The following is a 22,668-nucleotide window of genomic DNA, read 5'->3' on the forward strand; positions in this document are numbered from 1 at the left end:
AAGGCGTACCTGGGTGTCACCGGACCATTGTCAACAGTTTTCGGAGAGTGGAGAAGAAAGAACAGAGGGTGGATATCCGACGTCAAAGCTGGCCCAAGCATCGCTGAGATCGTCGCACAGGGTAAGTATGTCCAGGGCTAGTCTTGTTTACTTGAATTTTTTTTAGCTTAGCAGGGCTGCACAAGCGATCGCAGCCCTGCAAAGCTAAAACACACTTCCCCATAGGCGTGTACTACTTGATCGCAGCAGCAGCAAAAAGTTGCTGGCTGCGATCAACTCGGAATGACCACCATTGTCTCTGTGTTTGCTGTGATTCATAAGGTGTTTCCCCTGGGTGAACATGCTTAGCAGGGAACAATACTAGTACTGCAGATGACAGTGAATAGTAGTGTTTTATTGTCACAGAGGGTAGTACAGGAATAAAGCAGGTATTAGGATAGGCTAAATAACAAGTGAATACAGATGCACAGGAATGGAAATTAACAATGTCCTGGATAATACTGATCAACGCTGAAACAGTAGAAATCTAATGAATAAGGTTCTGTGGGAACTGAAATGAGTTAGGGCTGGGAGACCGGTGCTGGGGATCCCGGTGGTCAGCATACCAACCCCGGGATCCCATCAGCAAAATGCCAGTGGGGGGATGAGCGCAACAAAGTCCCTTAAGGGCTCGCTGTGCTTGCCATACAGTGTGCTCGGTGGCTCGCTACACTCACCACAGGTTCTATTCTTACTCTATGGATGTTGTGGACACCCACAAGTGGGAATAGTCCCTGTCAGTTGGCATGTCGGCTGTCAGGCTGGTAAGTGGGCAGGGGATTCCGGCGTCGGCATAGTGACCGCCGGGATCCAGAGCACCGGTCACATGACTGGATCCCACTGAAATAGGCAAACTTCAAAACAGTCAGAGAACTCACTGTAATTAAAGTCCACAAACCAGAGAGTGAACAGGTGCAATGTGACAGCTGAAGAATCCTTGTAGGCAACAGGCACATACAATATAATAACAGGGTATTTCATAGAGAAGAATGTGCAGTGATATCCAGGTTATTTGCACAGGAAATAGTCTCATATATACCTGATTATCTCTGTGTTTATTTGTTCATTTTGAACACCTCTGCTTCTGTACTCACATATTATTTAGCCTACCCTAATAACCGATTTATTCCTGCACTACCCTGTGTGACAATAAAACACTATTATCTACTGACAACTGTGATATTAGTATTGGTCCCTGCTAAGCAACACTCAATGGAAACCTCTAGCAAATAATGACAGTATGTTCTAGCCTTGAACCCACAGTGTGGCAGGTACAAATGACAAGTCCCAGGTACAGCCCACGCCACCAAGGAGAGTGACACCACCGACAGAGCAAATAAACTGCACAGGATCATGAAAGTGTGTATAGGGGAAGGAAAGCTCCCCTCCCTCCTTCACCCCATAGAATATGGCAGCTGGAGAGGTTGTGTCAAATGGAAACAGACAGATTTCTGTGATAGTGAGGAGGTTCATGGACTTAGAGATGAAGTGGTCATGTCACCTTGTTGAAGAATGGCCTTGCATTCCAGATTACACTTGAGAAGGAGATGTACAATAGGGAAGACATGTGGATAGGGTTAGAAGGGTATCATTAGTGTTGAAGAGGGCTGGGTTTGAGGTGAGAGAGGGAAAAGGTGCAGATAGGTTGGGCTCTGGATGAGAGAGTAGAAAAGGGAAGGGAAGGAAAAAAGAGAGGTTTAGGCATGAGAAGGCAAGTCATGAGGAGGTACTGAAGAGCCAAAGGTGGTAAATCTTACACATAAACATTAACAATAATTATTAAGCAGACTAAAATAAACCATAGAGAAGACAGTAAATTATGGGTGGAAGAAAAAAAAAAGCCAACAAACTACTGAGATGCAGAAGCATAAATTTAATAATATATACAGTGCATCCAGAAAGTATTCACAGCGCATCACTTTTTCCACATTTTGTTATGTTACAGCCTTATTCTAAAATGGAATAAATTAATTTTTTCCATCAAAATTCTACACACAATACCCAATAATGACGTGATTTTTTTTTTTTTTTAGATTTTTGCAAATTTATTAAAAATAAAAAACTAAGAAATCACATGTACATAGTATTCACAGCCTTTGCCATGAAGCTCAAAATTGAGCTCAGGTGCATCCTGTTTCCACTGATCATCCTTGAGATGTTCCTACAGCTTAACTGGAGTCCACCTGTGGTAAATTCAGTTGATTGGACATGATTTGGAAAGGCACACACCTGTCTATATAAAGTCCCACACTTGACAGTGCATGTCTGAGCACAAACCAAGCATGAAGTCAAAGGAATTGTCTGTAGACCTCCAAGACAGGATTGTCTTGAGGCACTGGGGAAGGGTACAGAAAAATATCTGCAGCTTTGAAGGTCCCAATGAGCACAGTGGCCTCCATCATTCATAAATGGAAGAAGTTCAGACCCACCAGGACTCTTCCTAGAGCTGGCCGGCCATTTAAACAGAGCGATCAGGGTAGAAGGGCCCTAGTCAGGGAGGTGACCAAGAACCTTATGGTCACTCTGTCAGAGCTACAACATTCCTCTGTGGAGAGTGGAGAACCTTCCAGAAGGACAAACATCTCTGCAACAATCCACCAATCAGGCCTGCGTGGTAAAGTGGCCAGATGGAAGCCACTCCTTAGTAAAAAGCACATGGCAGCCCACCTGGAGTTTACCAAAATGCACCTGAAGTACTCTTGGACCATGAGAAACTAAATTCTCTGGTCCGATGAGACAAAAATGAACTCTTTGGCATAAATGCCAGGCAGTGGCGGATCTTGCCACGGGCAAGCAGGACTTTTGCCCGGGGCGCCGCCTTCCGGAGGGCGCCGGCGCCATCCGGAGGGCGCCGCACCATGGCAAGATCCTCCACTGTCAGTGTGCGCCCCAGCAGTGTCCCCCCGTTGTGCTCCCCCTCCCGCTGTGAGAAGGGAACCAGACGCTATGCGTCTGGTTTCCCTTCGTGGCGCTGGTCCTCCCCCGCTCTGAAGGGAATCAGACGCTAAGCGTCTAGTTTCCCTTCATGGAGAGGACCTTTGGTGTGCGGTGCGCGATGACGTCATCGCGCACTGCACAGCATTGTGGCACAGACGCTAGGGGTCATAATTGACCTCTAGCGCTTATGCTGTGCTATGGGAGAGACGTCATGACTGACGTCTCTCCCATAGATCTGAGGAGAAGAGCGGCGCCGGTCTGCAGGGTCTGGAAACAGGAGCGGGGTACAGTAAGTATACTTTTTTTTTTTTTTTTCCTTTCAGCGGCGCTACAAATGGGGGGCGTGACTGACCACGCCCCCATATTAAGCCACGCCCCTAACTTTTGCCCGGGGCGCCGCAAGGGCAAGAACCGGCCCTGATGCCAGGCGTCATGTTTGGAGGAAACTAGGCACTGCTCATCACCAGGCCAATACCATCCCTACAGTGAAACATGGTGGTGGCAGCATCATGCTGTGGGGATGTTTTTTAGCGGCATGAACTAGGAGACTATTCCAGATAGAGGAAAAGATGATTGCAGCAATGTACAGAGACATCCTTTATAAAAACCTGCTCCAGAGTGTCTTGACCTCAGACTGCGGCGACGGTTAATCTTTCAGCATGACAGTGACCCTAAGCACACATCCAAGGTATCAAAGGAGTGGCTTCAGGACAAGTCTGTGAATGTCCTTTAGTGGCCCAGCCAGAGCCCACCAACCTGATGGAGCTTGAGAGGTGCTGCAAAGAGGAATGGGCAAAACTTCCCAAAGATAGGTGTACCAAGCTTGTGGCATCATATTCAAAAAAGACTTGAGGCTGTAATTGCTGCCAAAGGTGCATCAACAAAGTGTTAAGCAAAGGCTGTGAATACTTATGTACATGTGATTTTTTTTATTTTAAAAAAATTGCAAAGAATCTCAAAAAAACTTTTTTCATGTTGTCATTATGAGGTATAGTGTGTAGCATTTTGAGGGAAAAATGAATTTATTCCATTTTGGAGTAAGGCTGTAACATAACAAAATGTGGAAAAAGTGAAGCGCTGTGAATACTTTCCGGATGCACTGTAGATCACTGGACGCTGCTATCAATCTATAATGACCAGGTCTCTGCTGAGATTCCCATAGTGCAAAGCGTTAATAAAAAAAAATAACCACTTGGGGTAAATTTTACTAAGTTAATTTAAAAAGAGCTTTATGTGGACCCCCGTGATTTGGTTTTGGTTCTAATTCATTATTTTGTTTTGGCAAATTTCAGTTAGGTTTAATATTGAAACCTATTGAAAAATGATGTACTGAAAAAACATCTATAATCATTGCTAAAAATAGAGAGCTTCTGGTTCCGGCTTTATGAGGTGAACACAGTGGCTGCATAGCTACCAGGACTCACCCACTGCAAAACTTTATTACAAGGCTGTTATAGCCTCCACAGACCTGAGCAGACTCAGCATCCTTCTCCTGGCACATGGAGAAGCTTCTAAAGCTGACAGCTCCTTCAGGACCACAAACCCTGAGACAGGAGAAACACCAGGCAGGATCTAATATGGCGAAGATAAAAGAGAAATGTACTGGCGCTGGCTGGAATTCAATGTGAGATGAACGACTCAATACATGAAATTAACCCTTTGAAATAAAAAGTCCACAGTTCCTGGCTCCTGATGAAGCTGGCATCCATCAGACCAGCGAAACGCGTTGAGCCCTAACCTGTAGGACTACAAGCATCAGCACCCTTATCCACTTCCTGGCAAAATTTGGACCCATTGGAATCCACTAGGATAAAATTCCGACACAAGCTCATTCCTTGATCTGGACTTATCCCTACTGCTACTTGGTCCTAACTGCAAGAAAGACCTAAGGGAATCTATCTGGAATCCAGTCTGGTAATATCAATTCTTACCTAATTGAACTTGTGGGCAAATGTGGAACAGCGTCCTAGCCAGGAACTGTGGACTTTTTATTTCAAAGGGTTAATGCTGTGGGATCCTACAAAGCGCATTTTATATTCAACAAATTGTTTGTGTTTTACCTTTGAGGGGTAGGATAACCTCTCTTTGATTAATGTTTATTAAATATGTTCTTTTAATTTCATGTATTGAGTCGTTCATCTCACATTGAATTCCAGCCAGCGCCAGTACATTTCTCTTTTATCTTCACCCCAGTATCCAGGGAACTGACCTTCCCAGTACAGGCTGCTGTTGTTAGCGCACTCCTTTGTGTTTTTCTATATAGCTTTTTATCTGAGGATCTAATATGGCACCCAGAGTGGAAACCCTGCCAGCCTCCCCAGTTTCTAAAAAGTCAGTCTCTGACCCTAACAACACAGATTCTCCTCAGGTGCGTCACTCCCATGACTCCCCGCTAACATACACTGACATGGTGGAAACAATTAAATCTACAGTGGGTCCCCCTGTTGTAGAAAATCCTCTCAAAGAGGCGGAGGCCACTGGTCCTCTTGGAGCATCTCCAGTAGATCAGCGTACCAGGCCCTTCTTGGCCAATCCGGAATAATGAGAATTGCTTGGACCTTTTCTGTTTTTATTCGTCTGAGAATTCTTGGGATCAAAGGAAGAGGCGGAAACACGTAAACCATCTGGTAGACCCATGGAGTCACCAAAGCATCCACCGCCACTGCTTGTGGGTCCCTAGACCTGGAACATTACTGCTTTAGCTTCTTGTTGAGACTAGAGGCCATCATGTCTATTTGTGGAATTCCCCACCGATGAGTTAAGGACTCGAACACCTGCGTGTGAAGGCCACACTCTCCCGGGTGGAAATCGTGTCATTGTCTACTCCTGGAATGAAGATTGCCGACAGCGCCACCGCGCCTCTTTCTGCCCAGAGGAAGATTCTTGTTACCTCTGACATTGCAGCTTTGCTCTTTGTTCCGCCCTGTCGGTTTATGGGGGTCATTCCGAGTTGTTCGCTCGGTAAAAATCTTCGCATCGCAGCGATTTTCCGCTTAATGCGCATGCGCAATGTCCGCACTGCGACTGCGCCAAGTAAATTTGCTATGCAGTTAGGATTTTTACTCACGGCTTTTTCATCGTTCTGGCGATCGTAATGTGATTGACAGGAAATGGGTGTTACTGGGCGGAAACAGGCCGTTTTATGGGCGTGTGGGAAAAAAACGCTACCGTTTCCGGAAAAAACGCAGGAGTGGCCGGAGAAACGGAGGAGTGTCTGGGCGAATGCTGGGTGTGTTTGTGACGTCAAACCAGGAACGACAAGCTGTAAAATGATCGCAGATGCCGAGTAAGTCTGGAGCTACTCAGAAACTGCTACGAGGTGTGTAATCGCAATATTGCGAATACATCGTTCGCAATTTTAAGATGCTAAGATTCACTCCCAGTAGGCGGCGGCTTAGCATGAGCAAATCTGCTAAAATCCGCTTGCGAGCGAACAACTCGGAATGACCCCCTATGTACGTTACTGCTGTCACATTGGGGGTCATTCCGAGTTGTTCGCTCGCAAGTGAATTTTAGCAGATTTGCTCATGCTAAGCCGCCGCCTACTGGGAGTGAATCTTAGCATCTTAAAATTGCGAACGATGTATTCGCAATATTGCGATTACACACCTCGTAGTAGTTTCTGAGTAGCTTCAGACTTACTCGGCATCTGCGATCATTTCACTGCTTGTCGTTCCTGGTTTGACATCACAAACACACCCAGCGTTCGCCCAGACACTCCCCCGTTTCTCCGGCCACTCCTGCGTTTTTTCCGGAAACGGCAGCGTTTTTTCCCACACGCCCATAAAACGGCCTGTTTCCGCCCAGTAACACCCATTTCCTGTCAATCACATTACGATCGCCAGAACGATGAAAATGCCGTGAGTAAAATTCCTAAGTGCGTAGCAAATTTACTTGGCGCAGTCGCAGTGCGGACATTGCGCATGCGCATTAAGTGGAAAATCGATGCGATGCGAAAAATTTTACCGAGCGAACAACTCAGAATGACCCCCCATTGTCCGACTGAACCTGAACGACGTGATCTTGAAGAAGATGGGACGCCTGTAGAAGGGCATTGTATATGGCCCTTAGTTCCAGAATGTTGATCGGAAGTATGGCTTCCTGACTTGACCATTTTCCTTGGAACCTTTCCCCCTGGGTGACCACTCCCCAACCTCTGAGGCTTGCGTCTGTGGTCAGAAGAATCCAATTTTGAATCCCGAACCTTCAGCCCTTGGTCAGGTGAGAAGTCTGAAGCCACCACAGACAACAAATCCTGGCTTTTGGTGACAGATGTATCTTCTGGTGCATATAGAGATGCGATCTGGACCATTTGTCCAACAGATCCAAGGGCCTTGCGTGAAACCTTCTGTACTGCACTGCAGAGCCTCGTAAGAGGCTACCATCTTCCTCAGAAGGCGAATGCATAGATGCACAGATATCCAGGCTGGTTTTAGAACATCCCGCACCATCCACTGGATTACCAATGCCTTTTCCAATGGAAGGAATACCTTCTGTTCCTCCTTATCCAGTATCATCCCCAGGAACAGAAGCCTCCGTGTGGGTTCCAGGTGGGATTTTGGTAGGTTCAGAATCCACCCGTGATCCTGGAGTAGCTGGGTTGAGAGGACAATGCTGTCCAACAACCTCTCCCTGGATGGTGCTTTTATCAGTAAGTTGTCCAGGTAGGGTATTATGTTCACTCCCTACTTGCAGAGGAGAGACATCATCACTGCCGTTACCTTGGTAAATACCCTCGGTGCAGTGGAGAGGCCAAATGGCAGTGCCTAGAACTGGTAGTGACAGTCCTGTAGTGCAAACCGTAGATAAGCATGATGAGGTGGCTAAATCAGAATATGAAGGTACGCATCCTTGATGTCCAGAGACATCAGAAATTCCCCTTCCTCCAGACCTGAGATCACCGCTCTCAGAGACTCCACCTTGAACTTGAACACCCGCAAGTACGGGTTCAGTGATTTGAGGTTTAAAATGTGCCTTACCAAACCGTCCGTTTTCGGAAACACAAACAGGTTGGAGTAATAACCCTTGTTTTGTAGTTGAGGTGGAACTGGGACAATGGCCTGAGTCAGTACCAGCTTTTGAATGGCTGTCTATAAAGTCATACTTTCTTCTGGAGAAGCTGGTAAGCCTGATTTGAAGAATCTGTGAGGTGGGAGTTCCTGAAACTCCAGTCTCTATCCTTGGGTGATAAGGTCTGTTACCCAGGGATCCAGGCAAGATGCCGCCCAAATGTGACTGAAATAACGTAACCGGGTTCCCACCTGCCTGTCTTCCAGGCAGTGCAGTCCACTGTCATGCTGAAGGCTTTGAGGAAGCAGATCCAGAGGTCTGTTCCTGAGAACCTGCAGCTGCTGGTTTTCTGGGTTTACCTCTATTGCCTTTGAAGGCTGTAGAAGAACCTTTGGTTTTGTTTTGAAACTTTGCTGTCTGAAAGGACTGCAGAGTTGGAGCAGAGTAGGTTTTCCTACCTGGGGATGCTGCGGAAGAAAGGTATGTAGACTTACCCGCCGAAGCCCTGGATATCCACTTATCCAGTTCATCTCCAAAAAGGGCCTCACCTGTGAATGGTAGGATTTCCATGCCTTTCCTTGAATCCGCATCCGCAGTCCACTGGTGTAGCCACAAGCCCCTGCATGCTGACACTGCCATGGCAGTGGTGCGTGCGTTGAGCAAACCAATTTTCTTTATGGCCTCCACCATAAAGTTAGCAGAGTCTTGAATATGCTGTAGGAGTAAAATTATCTCCCCCCTGGGTTAGGAATCTAATTCGTCAATTAGGTTACCTGACCACTTAGCAATAGCTTTAGTGATACATACACAAGCAATATTGGGTATTCAATTCCTTAGCTGCAGGAAAAGTTGTTGAGGATTTCTTTTTTACATTAAAATAAGATTCCTCCCCTACCTCCACCACCCTGTCAAGAATGTGCATGACATATCTGATAGCTTCTATCAGAGTCTGTACACCTTGTGACAGGACAACATCTTCCCAGTTGCATCCACCTCACTCGCCTCTGGGTCTGATGTATCGTCATCAGTATCAGCCTGCATGAGCTGGGCCAGAGTACGCTTTTGTGGGCAAATGGCGAGGACCTGAGATGCTGATATGGGAACTGAATCTCTATTTATCAGGTCATCCATAGACTGTCTTAAGAACTGCGTCTCTTTCTCAGTACGGGATAATTTAGTAGAAATATTAGATATCATCCCTTTAATGGAATCCAACCATGTTGGTTCAGCCCCACTGTCTTGAGAATGTACACTATCCTGAGTACAGGGTAGTGAGTCTCCTGAGGAGACTCACTACTCCTGTTTCCTGCTGTGCAGGAAACACAGTCCCTGGACATTACAACGGGAACGGACACACACAACCACACACACACACAGGAGATGAAAACACAGTTTAACCCACACAGAGCCCGCAGGGAGACACAGAAGCCGGAGCCAGCCACAAAGCACCCTTCTAGCTAAAGTAAAACTCAGCTGGGTCACAAACTAAGCACCTTAATAGGGCTTAGTATTTGTACACTGCTCCCCCCCCCTTACTAAGACCCCCTGGTACCACTGAGGAGACATGGAGTCCTTGTGGAGGAGCTGTGCTTCCCTGTGAATCCTGTCAGCTGAAGCTGGAGACGGAAAATGGCGCTGGTGAGCTGCTGGATCCGCTCATAGTGAAGCCCAGCCCCCATAATGGCACATGGCTCCCGCATTTTTTATACTGGCCTGAGGGATTATTGTGACTAACAAAGGGTTAAAACCCTCTGATAGGTATGTGGCCAGATTTGGGTACTCATTGGTGGCTCAGCGCACCTGTCCCCCCCCCCCCCCTCTGGGACAGATTCTGTGTATGTCCTTACTGAGCCCCCTGCATCAGCGCTGTGCTCCCACCCTTGTGCCGCCATTCCCACCGGCGACCCGCTAACCGGGTAGCAGGCGCTGTACTCACCATTCTTCTATCTTCTGGCTCTGTTACGAGTGGTGGCGAGCTGCGGGAGAGTATACTTGTCCTGTCAGCAGAGAATCGGGACCATTAACTCTTCAGGAAGTTGGGCTGTTCTCCGCCCTAAGTCCCACAAAGCAGGCAGGCTGGTGCGAATCAGCCCTGCCTGAAAATAACAAACGGAAAATAAATGCAGAAAACTCTTCAGGAGCTTCCCTAAGCGTGACCGGCTCCTCCGGGCAAATGTTCTAAACTGAGTCTGGTAGGAGAGGCATAGAGGGAGGAGCCAGTGCACACTATTGATTCCTTAAAGTGCTCAAGGCTCCTAGTGGACCCGTCTATACCCCATGGTACTAATGTGGACCCCAGTATCCTCTAGGACATAACAGAAAGAGAACTACCAATTATGGAACAAATTGGAAAATATTGAAATGGTTCTGCCTGAGTCCCTTAAAGGGCCGGATCTTGAGCGCTTTGTACACACCACCTTGCCTGCTCTTCTCAATATTACAGCAGAGTGCAAAGAAATAGTTATTGAAAGGGTACACAGAATTGGTCCCTCTTCACGCTCCCAGGATACGCATACTCAACCCAGGGTTGACATATTTAAATGTCTAAATTATCTCCATGAATTGGCTATATGGAAAGCCTCTAGAAAGATACGCCCCCTGATATGGGAAAACAACAAGATATTCGTCGTTCAAGATTTCTCAGCAGAGTTGACACGTGCCTTCAAAGCCTTTTCACCTTTACTGTATGTTCCAGGCTGGTCAAAATAAAAGGAAATTTCCCTTGCTTTATCCAGCTAGACTTCGCTTATATGACAGAGACACCTACTGTACTTCGATTTTCAAACCCCTGATGACACTGAAGACTTTCTAAATGAGGGAGCGCAATACCCAGGCACTGATATTGCCAACGACCTATCCATTCCAGCCTAATATATCCTACTACTCCCCAATGTTGGTATTTGCTCCTCATTTTTTTATTTATTTATTATTGTTAGACTCTACTATGATCTCACCTCAAACTGAACTTCGACCCGTTTAAGGGCCTACATGCCTATCATTCTAATTGTGCTAGACTGAGCTGTTAGTGCTACACACTGAATTTATTGAATTACTTTTTTTCCTACTCCAAGACCTCTCCTTACTCTTTGGTAATATCTGATTTATATGTTTGATATATGTTCTTTTATGTGGTAACATTGCATTATATTGGTCCTGTGACCTGCTACCCACTGCTCACCTTGATATAGATCACTTTTACTGGATGACTCCCGGGGGTAACTTCTGAATAATTTCACTCTCTTCCATGTTGATACAGGTTGAGTATCCCTTATCCAAAATGCTTGGGACCAGAGGTATTTTGGATATGGGATTTTTCCGTATTTTGGAATAATTGCATACCATAATGAGATATCATGGTGATGGGACCCAAGTCTAAGCACAGAATGCATTTATGTTTCATATACACCTTATACACACAGCCTGAAGGTGATTTTAGCCAATATTTTTTATAACTTTGTGCATTAAACAAAGTGTGTGTACAGTCACGCAATTCATTTATGTTTCATATACACCTTATACACACAGCCTGAAGGTCATTTAATACAATATTTTTAATAACTTTGTGTATTAAACAAAGTTTGTGTACATTGAGCCACAGAATACAAAAATTTCACTATCTCACTTTCACTCAAAAAAGTCCGTATTTCGGAATATTCCGTATTTCGGAATATTTGGATATGGGATACTCAACCTGTAATAAGATATCAGAAGTTGTTATGTCCTACATAGCAAAGTCCTTGGCTCTTTAAAAACATGTTTACTTTCTCATTTGTATATTTACTACAGTTTACTTGCTTTTGTTCTCCTCCACTCCCAATGTTCTAATGGTAAAACGCATATTCTCTACCCTCATATTTTCTATTACTGTTATTATCATGGTATGTAGTTTAGAGATAGGCTCTCCAAATGTGGGTGGTATTAATTCCCTGGCCAAGAGATGCAAAATCCTTCAGTATATTACAAAACAAAAATTAGACTTAATGGGGGTAATTCTAAGTTGATCGCAGCAGGAATTTTGTTAGCAGTTGGGCAAAACCATGTGCACTGCAGGGGAGGCAGATATAACATGTGCAGAGAGAGTTATATTTGGGTGTGTTCAATCTAAATTGCAGCGTAAAAATAAAGCAGCCAGTATTTATCCTGCACAGAAACAAAATAACCCACCCAAATCTAACTCTCTCTGCACATGTTATATCTGCCTCACCTGCAGTGCACATGGTTTTGCCCAAATGCTAACAAAATCAGGGACGTGCGGTGAGCTAAATGGCTCAGGAGGCACTGCCTAGCAGCAGAGCCAGATTTACAAGCAATATATGATCCAAAGCGTACATCTGGGCATTATATCAGTATAAACTCCTGGAAATTTGGTGAGTTTTGATCAGAGATGTGCGGATAAGATAAGGAGGTGAGGCACTGCCTCACCTGCCATAGACTTTTTCCTCCAGCATTTTGGCTATAAAAATGATTAGAATATTGCAAAGAAGATATTTCAAACATATTCTTTGTATTTTTTATATACTTTATACAGCACAAACTCTGGCACAAACGTTAGTATGACAGGAAAGGCTCTGCCTCACCTGCCTCACCCCACCGCACGTTACTGAACAAAATTCCTGCTGTGATCAACTCAGAATTACCCCCTATATTCCTTAAGGAGACTCACTTAACTCATGTGGAAACTGCAAAACTGGCCTCTCTGGGCTGGACTGTTCTAGCAGCTGCACCATTTAACTCCAAAGCTAGGGGGGATGTTATTATGGCTAGTAAAATTCTCTCAATTACATCTGAGTATACATTACCAGACCCTAATGGAAGATTTGTTAATGTATCTGTATGTATCGATAAAATACCTTTCTTATTGTGTAATATTTATGCTCCTAATTCTTCTAAGAAATATTTCTTTAATTTTCTCATTTCCAAGCTAAGTGCACACACCAATGAATCCTTAATTATAGTTGGTGACATGAACCTTGGCCCTCATTCCGAGTTGTTCGCTCGCAAGGCGAATGTAGCAGAGTTACACACGCTAAGCCGCCGCCTACTGGGAGTGAATCTTAGCTTCTTAAAATTGCGACCGACGTACGCGCAATATTGCGATTACAAACGAGTTAGCAGTTTCAGAGTAGCTCCAGACTTACTCTGCCTGTGCGATCATTTCAGTGCTTGTCGTTCCTGGTTGACGTCACAAACACACCCAGCGTTCGCCCAGGCACTCCCACCGTTTCCCCGGCCACTCCTGCGTTTTTTCCGGAAACGGTAGCGTTTTCAGCCACACGCCCCTGAAACGCCGTGTATCCGCCCAGTAACACCCATTTCCTGTCAATCACATTACGATCGCCGGAGCGAAGAAAAAGCCGTGAGTAAAAATACTTTCTTCATAGTAAAGTTACTTGGCGCAGTCGCAGTGCGAACATTGCGCATGCGTACTAAGCGGATTTTCACTGCGATGCGATGAAAAATACCGAGCGAACAACTCGGAATGAGGGCCCTTGTCTCTTCATTATACCTAGATTGCTCTAATCCCTCCAGCAAATCCTCCTCTCCTCCCAAATTTGGCATCTCTCAATTTGCCTCTAGGCTACACATGACAGATGTTTGGCGCACACTCCAATCCATCGAAAGAGAATATACCTGCCTTTTGGCAGCACATGGTACTCTCTCCAGAATCTACTACTTTCTTCTCTCCTATAGCTTACTGCCTGATGTCCTTTGCGTAGATATAGAAACTATCTCAATATATGACCATGCTCTTATTTGGTTTGCAATGACTATATTAAAAGACAATTCTCCCCCCAGACAATGGAAATTCCCTACACACCTCACCCGTTCTCAGAAATGTTTGTAATATGTTAAAGGAGGCTTGGGGTGAATTCACTGTTAATAATGCAATTCATCCCAACTCTAATCCCCCACTCTTTTGGCAAACTGCCAAATCGGTATTACGAGGTTCAATCATCTCTTTTGTCGAAGTTGGAAAAATAACACATGCAAACTACACACAGAGTGACATTTGTCGATGGTGGCGTAGATACGCAATTGATGTAAAGAGACGCACCATGCATCTTTACCGCATGCTGTGCATAGAATCGCACGGCATGCGTGTTACCACGTGGTGAGTGTATATGCAGTAAAATGCGCAATCACTGAGAAATGCCATAAAGACGCACACAAACACATTTAATATTTATACAGCACATAATTTACACATAGTCAAAACACATCCAACACAAGATTTGTAGTATATTGTAAATATATTAAAGAGTAGAAAACCAGCCATGCATGCCAGGCATGTCCAAACTGCGGCCCTCCAGCTGTTGAGAAACTACACATCCCATCATGCCCTGACACAGCTTTAGCATTCTCTGACAGCAAAACTGTGTCAGAGCATGCTGGGATATGTAGTTTCACAACAGCTGGTGGGCCGCAGTTTGGACATGCCTGATGTATGCAATAAGGTGACAGAACTAAGTACAGGTTGAGTATCCCATATCCAAATATTCCAAAATACGGAATATTCCGAAATACGGACTTTTTTGAGGGAGAGTGAGATAGTGAAACCTTTGTTTTTTAATGGCTCAATGTACACAAACTTTGTTTAATACACAAAGTTATTAAAAATATTGTATTAAATGACCTTCAGGCTGTGTGTATAAGGTGTATATGAAATATAAATGAATTGTGTGAATGTACACACACTTTGTTTAATGCACAAAATTATAAAAAATATTTGCTAAAATGACCTTCAGGCTGTGTGTATAAGGTGTATATGTAACATAAATGCATTCTGTGCTTAGACTTAGGTCCCATCGCCATGATATCTCATTATGTTATGCAATTATTCCAAAATACGGAAAAATCCGATATCCAAAATACCTCTGGTCCCAAGCATTTTGGATAAGGGATACTCAACCTGTATTAACATTATGTTTAGGTTCATAATGTTCAGGATCACGTCAGCGATACTCCGGTGGTTGCGAATAGATTGTCGCACATTGCGGCCACAAGTTATGAGTATTGCCAGATTAAAATGTATTATTGAAAGAGACAAAGGACAGTTTGAAATAGCAGTGGCAAACATCTGTACCTGCATCCTGAAACTAAACACCACCCACGTTTAAACTGACCAATAACCCACTGTAAACAAGAAATGATCAACCCCTGGACCAATAGAAGAAGACAAAGCCTACAGTGTATACTCCCATCTATGTACTGTATAAATGTGGCTTCCCTGGTCTAGAGAGACAGTTGCTTATATTATCGGTCATCTGGTGACGACTGCCCTCTGGGCCCAGGGAGTGCGTGCGAACATATGTATACTGGCTGTAACTCTGATTCTGATGTATTGATTGTATAACTGTAAACTTGTTATATTGTTGTTATACCTTTGAATCAAATATATATATATATATATATATATATATGTATATAAAACTGAGCGTTGGACCTCAGTAAACTGTGTGTGCGACTACTTGCTTTCTCTAAGAGACATAGTGCTGCGACATTTAGCGCACTATTATTGTATAAAGTAAATAGATGCAACTAGCGTCCGCAGTATATGATAGCACTGGTAATTTCATGTAAGGTAAAAAATCTTGGAATTTCACAGTTGGGGCTCTTGTCCGGGGAACTCGTCCTCATATGATGCGCAATACAAACCGACAAAGGGTGGATGCGTCAGTTAAAAGTTTTCTTTTTGTTTACTCAAACATCTGATGTCGATAAACCGCGTCCATTTTTGCGTTATCATAAAGGTGCTGATGCAAATCTAGTGAAAATAAATTTCTTTGGTGCTTTTAGGAGCGACAAAGACGCATAATACTGCAAGTGTTAAATGTGTACTGTATATTGTTGCCATTGGTTTAAGAAAGTTATATTGTATCAAATTCAGATTGGATTGTTTGCTAAATAATTTTACAGAAAGTCTAAAGATGGGTACACACTGGTAGATATATCTGATGATCAATCGATCGGCAGATATATCTATGGATGGATCGGGCATACACACTGCCCGATCCGTCTGGGACTGACGTCATGAACTGGGCGGGCGTGTACACACACCCGCCCAGTTCAGCTGTCAATCACCGCCGGCCACCGCAGTATGTGTACGGGCATTCGGCTAACCGCCCGTTCACACACAGTGACGCGCCAATATATCGGTAGATATATTGGCCGTCGGCTGTGCTGCGGGGCCGATGCGATACGTCTGTGAACGACGGAGTTCACAGACGTATCGCCCATACACACTGGCCAATGGACCTGCAATATATCGGCCATTCAAGAGCATGGCCGATATATCGGCCAGTGTGTACCCACCTTAAAAATGAGTACGTGTGTCTAAGTTGCATACTACTGGTACAGCTTGGTTAGCACGTGCGTCTAATTCGCACCGTAATAGCACAGGCCTGAAGTAACAAAGCTCCACTCACACCGAAAAAGATGAAGCACATGGAAGCTTGGTTAGCAAACATCAGGGTGACTTCCGGTGCTTGTTAACAATTCATCTTCAATAATATTCACATAACAGTATAAAACAGTATTATTCAAATACAATTTAAAATTTACTTATAACAAAAGAGAGAGTTAGTGTTTGGATGTGTTGTGGCCAAATGGCTTAAGACTCCATTTTGGATTCAGGCACATGGCTTGGAGGGGGCGGAGCAGCAGCCATTTTAAGCTTACTACAAAAACAGTATAACAGCCAAATACCAATCTTATCATAACCAACTTAAACTAAAATCACTTCCTATCCACTTAGGATTTTACAGTTAACATTCAGCTGTTCCTGAATTACACATCCTTTGCCACAATAAACATATATATATATATATATATATATATGTAACCCCTCCTTAGCTACTATATGTCCTAGTGGTCTCACTAGAAGATGGTTACTAAGTATTTTGTGCCTCCACCCAAGCTATTTACTTAGGCTTGCCTGGGTAAGCCTCCCCTATCTAATAATGTACAATAGTTATAAGTACATATGTATCCTAAATGTATAGAGGGCACATTTGTTTTCACAATATAATATGGTACCTGTGCTTTGTCTTCTCGCCTCCAGGGTCTCCGGATTGAACACAAAGTTACAATTTACATCGGGTAAGTATAAACATGTATATTTATTTACCCCGTAACACTGAAAGTGTGACTGTATACATTAATTATAATTCTGATACTCTAATATAGATTTATCCCATACTACTATTTCCCCTGTCAGGAACCTATACAATATGTTTGCATGCATACACAAAAAATTATACCTGAAGGCTAGTATGAGAGTGACCCGGGTACTCTTAAAAATAGTAGTGCACTACAACATACTCATGACACTTATCAAATAAAGCATTTATATTAAATATGTAACACAAAGTCTTTAGCCAGAATAACATTCCCCTCTTTTTCTTTAGTGAAGTGATGATCTCACTGATGAATGTTACTGTAGCAAATGTTGCAAATGTTGTTAAATATGTTGCTATATGTTTCCCTGGGTATCGGTGTCCTTTCTGAAGTTGTAACAGAGATCAGCTGTCAATTACTATCCAAGCAAACACTTCGGGGAATAATTATGACTCATTGTATACTGAACATCCTCAGTTAGTTTAGAATTTCAGAGCCCTGTATGCGGTGTGGCTTGAAAGAATGCCTGCTGTAGTAGATCTTGTCAGTACTGTCCTTTCTGTGTATGCAGCCGGATTAACTGCACTACCACTTTAAATCCATGCTGTTGCATTAACTCATCCCTAACTCTCCTCCTCATACCAGCTCACAGTCCTGCGGGATGACTTCAATAAGATATATATCTATTTCACAGTTCTCTTAAAATGCTGCAAGTTAAAGCATGAACCGAAATACCATGCTATAATAGTATTGGCTATTCACTTACTATCTAATTCCATATAGTTTATGTGAATATGCACCTGTGTCCTCTTGACATCGTTTCGCTTATAGTTCTATATGTAACCTGGTGATAACGATGCCTATCGCTGGTATTCTTGTGCTTAGGTGAGGTGTGCAAAAGAGTGTAATATACAGGGGTTTGTTCACTCACATTTTAGTTGTCCTGATGAGTTACTGAGCGCTCCCCCGACTCCTCCTTCACTTCTATGACAGAGAGTCAAGTGGGCGGAGATCCCCCTCGTCATTAAACCGACCTTTTCAATTCGCTGTCTTAGCAACCAGAGTGGCTTCTCTGGTTGCCATGGGCCGTCACTTCCCCTCTCGGCAGTCCTCCTCTTCCTCAGTCAGCCACTGCTAGACCGCTATACCTGCCGCCTGGGGCTGGCTGTCGCCGCTGTCATCCGCCTCACCCCTTCTCCGCGGTGAATAGCGCCGGACCTCTTCCGCTCGTCGGCCACTGACCTCGCGGCTTCCCCTCTCAGTGGGCGTGCTCAGCCACTCCAGCGCAATGGTGAGTAACTTAGTAGTACTCACTCTGCCGCCCAACAGCGTCTCTCCGTCTGCCCTGCTCCGGTCACATCACCTGGACTCCGCTGTCAGCAGTGAACATACCGCTCTGTCACTAGCCCAGGAGATCCAGGTGTGTACACTCACAGGGGGAACCGCAGTCTGCCGTCTGTCAGCGGGGAGCTCTATTTATCGTCCCCAGACCCTCGGCTCGTGCCTCCTGCTTCCCGCCGGAGCCGCGCGATCCCCCTGCTGCCGCCAATCAACTCCCATCTTTCCATTAGCCTCGCGGTCAGCCCTGCTCTCTGCTCGCGGACCCGCCGTTCCCGCCCGGCAGGTTGTTACTCCTGCAGCACGCGATCACAGCGAGAGACCCTTTTTAGCCGCCTTTACTGCCCTGCAGACTATTGCCAGCCACAATGTCTCGAGCCCACATTGAAGTACATATACTAATATATATTAAAGTATACATGTCGGCTGACTAAATACACAATATATGGCCCAACTACATCAATTAATCATCAATACTATTTACATATATAGACAAATATATCTATGTCATATATATATATTTATATCACTTATACTTATAATACACTGTATTATAACACAATAGATTGATATATACCTCAGACCTATTGTCTTTTAATTAATAATCGATAGCTATATTAATTGACTGCTAAACAAACAATAAGAACTAACATTCGTGTTACACTCTCCCCCTGGTGATCTGTATATCTCCCTTTTACAAACTATAAGATCACCAAATATCCTCTGCCTTTCCATACCCAAAGTAAGGCCAGGTAAGTATTATACTTGGGTGAATCATTTGAGGTAAATATGAGGGTTTACCTAATTCAGGATATGATAATATCAATGGAGGTTTCCGTTCCCTGGATGGCCTATAACTATGCACTATATTCTCACCAGCATCAGGAATCCTATTCTCACTACAAAGATCCCTACTAGTGTTAACATCAGTATCACATATATTCCCTTCTGATGCAAGTCCTTTCTCAGGTTCTATCTCTCCATCATCATTATTAATATTAATTAATATATTACAATCGTTTTCTGGGAAACTCTCATTAATCGCATGAGGTGTGGTACCATCAGAGATCCAAGGAACCGAGCTATCATTATCACCACTATAGTAGAAATATCCTGGGCCATGTTCCTTTTCCTCAGTATCCTCATCATGACCTACTGGGATTTCTGATAATTGATATTGGTCTTGGGAAGATCGTAATCTACTACCATTTCTCCAATTAGATCTTACGAGTAGCTCATCTTCAGTAATATCTGGGAGACGAAGATCTTGTGCTATAGGCAAAAGATGCTGTCGGTGGTACGTAAGAACTGGTCCCTCCCCCGATTCTGACCTTAATTTATAGACTGGTATATTGGGTAATTGATCTACTACCACATATGGATTAGGCCTCCATCGATAAGCTAGTTTTTGTCGTCTGGGAATTCCTAATTGCTGTATTAGTACCCGATCCCCTATTCTTAATACATTCTCTTTTACTTGCAGGTCATATCTAATCTTGTTCTTAGCCCCAGCTTTTTTTGACGCTTCCTGCGCTAATTTATGGGCATCTCTAAGCTCTCTTCGTAATTTAATTATATATTGTGAATGAGTTTGCCCATTTGCATCATGGGAGGGAAGACCTAGTGAAACATCTATGGGCAATCGGGCTTCCCGCCCAAACATCAATTCATATGGGGAGTACCCAGTGGATTCATTCTTAGTGCAATTGTAGGAATGAACCAAATGACATATCTTCCTATTCCATTGAGTTCTACCCTGTGGATCCAGTGTACCCATCATATTGAGCAAGGTACGATTAAAACGCTCCGGCTGTGGGTTACCCTGTGGATGATAAGGGGTAGTTCTAGATTTTTTTATCCCACAGCACAGACAAAGTTCCTGAATAATTTTTCCTTCAAAATCACGCCCCTGGTCGGAGTGCAATCTAGTTGGTAGCCCATAGTGGACAAAGAACCGTTCCCATAGGGTCTTGGCTACTGTAGCCGCCTTCTGGTCAGGGGTAACATAGGCCTGAGCATAGCGGGTAAAGTGATCCGTTACTACAAGAATGTTACATCTTTTCCCTGGTGATGTTTCTAATGATAAATAATCAATACAGACTAGATCCATAGGACCCTGGCTTTTAATAGTCACAAGGGGAGAAGACTTAGTGGGAAAAGTCTTCCTCAATACACAAATACCACAGGTTTTGCAGTAATTTGCAATATCCTGTTCCATAAATGGCCAGTAACAACGGTCATTGATCAATCCTGCTGTCTTATCCACCCCGAGATGACCATGCTGATCATGTAAGGAATTTAAAATAGTGGCCCTATAACATTGTGGAGTAATCAATTGAAATTTTATTTTTCCATTTGATTTAACCAATTTACGGTACAGTATACCGTTCTTCACAACCAGTTGCTTGACATGTCTCATCATCAACTTTGAAGCAGGTGTCATAGCGCCTATATCACAGTCAGCACCACCTGACTCAATACAGCGTATGACAACAGAGATATCTGAATCACTTCGTTGATCCATACGGACTTTGTCTTTACCTATGCATGAAAGGCCTCCTAATTCTAATTGACTTAACCAACAGTAAGCCAGGGGTAATGCCTTTTCAGAGGCTCCAAGGGCACTAATGCTTTCCTGGATCTCTTCCTTTTGGCATCGTATAGTAAAGCACAATCCTTTAAGGGTTGTTGAAGGAACTTCAATCCATTCTGACCTATTAGGTTCACTCTCGATTCTTGTCAACCTAGACAACGAATCTGCATCTATGTTATTGATGCCTGGACGATATTTAATTTTAAAATCATAGATAGAAAGTGCAGATAACCATCTGTGCCCTGTGGCATCTAATTTGGCAGTGGTAAGCACATATGTCAGAGGATTATTGTCAGTGAATACCTCAAAGCTGGCTCCATATAGATATTCATGGAATCTATCAGCCACAGCCCATTTAAGAGCAAGGAATTCTAGTTTGTGTACTGGATATCTCCTCTCACTATTGGACAATCCCCGGCTAATATAGGATATAGGTTGTAATTTTTCTTCATGAGGTTGATACAATACTGCCCCTAGGCCATCAAAGGACGCATCCACATGTAGTACATAAGGTATTGTCGGATCAGCATATGCCAATACAGGGGTATTGGTAAGACTCCATTTTAACTTGAGGAAGGCCTCTTCACATTGGCTTGTCCATCTATCCCCAAATTCTTCAGATGGTTTAAAATAACCCCCCCTGTTAGACGGTTTGACCAGTATGGCTTTACCAACAGGTGGATATCCCTTGGTTAATTCATTAAGCGGGCGACATATCACCGAATAATAGGGTACAAAGCGGCGGTAATACCCACAAAACCCTAAGAAAGATCTTAACTCCTTCAGCCTTGTGGGTCTGGGCCAACTATTCACAGCTTCCACCTTAGTGGGATCAGTGGAAATACCATGTCGGCTCACAACATGTCCCAAAAAAATAACAGAGGGCTGACAGAGCTTACACTTATCTATAGAAAGTTTTAACCCTTTTTTTAGTAATCTATCCAGTACTTTAATCAAACGATGATTATGTTCCTGCAAAGAGGATCCAAATACGATGATATCATCAAGGTAAACCAATACCTCACGGTAATTCATATCACCCACTGTTTGTTCCATGATCCTCTGGAAGGTAGCCGGGGCACCCTTAATACCCTGAGGCATCTTTAAAAACTCAAAGAAACCTAAAGGGCAGATAAATGCAGTCTTCTCTCTATCATGGGGACTCATAGGTATTTGATAATACCCACTCCTGAGATCTAGCACTGTGAACCACCTACTTCCCTGCAGACAGTCCAATGCCTCCTCTATCCTAGGAACAGTGTATTGATCTGGTACTGTGCGTTGGTTAAGCTTCCGATAATCAATACACATTCTGATATTGCCATTTTTTTTTCGAGCCACTACTATAGGGGAGGCATATGGACTCTCAGAATGCTGAATAACTTCAGTTTCCAGCAAAGTTCGGAGATGCTGTCTAACATCCTCCAAATCCGCAGGGGCAAGTCGGCGTGATCTCTCCCTGAAGGGAGTCTCATCAGTAAGTTTAATACAGTGTTCCACACCTGCCGCTTTACCCAAGTCCCATTCCCCAAGAGAAAAGACATGCTGCCTTTTCATCAATTCTTTACATAGAGCATCTCGCTCTGCCAACCCAAGGTCACTCCCCTGGAAACATGGAATTAAATCGCCCAGTG

The sequence above is a fragment of the Pseudophryne corroboree genome, chromosome 8 (genome assembly GCF_028390025.1).
Source record: "Pseudophryne corroboree isolate aPseCor3 chromosome 8, aPseCor3.hap2, whole genome shotgun sequence".
Lineage (NCBI taxonomy): Eukaryota > Metazoa > Chordata > Amphibia > Anura > Myobatrachidae > Pseudophryne > Pseudophryne corroboree.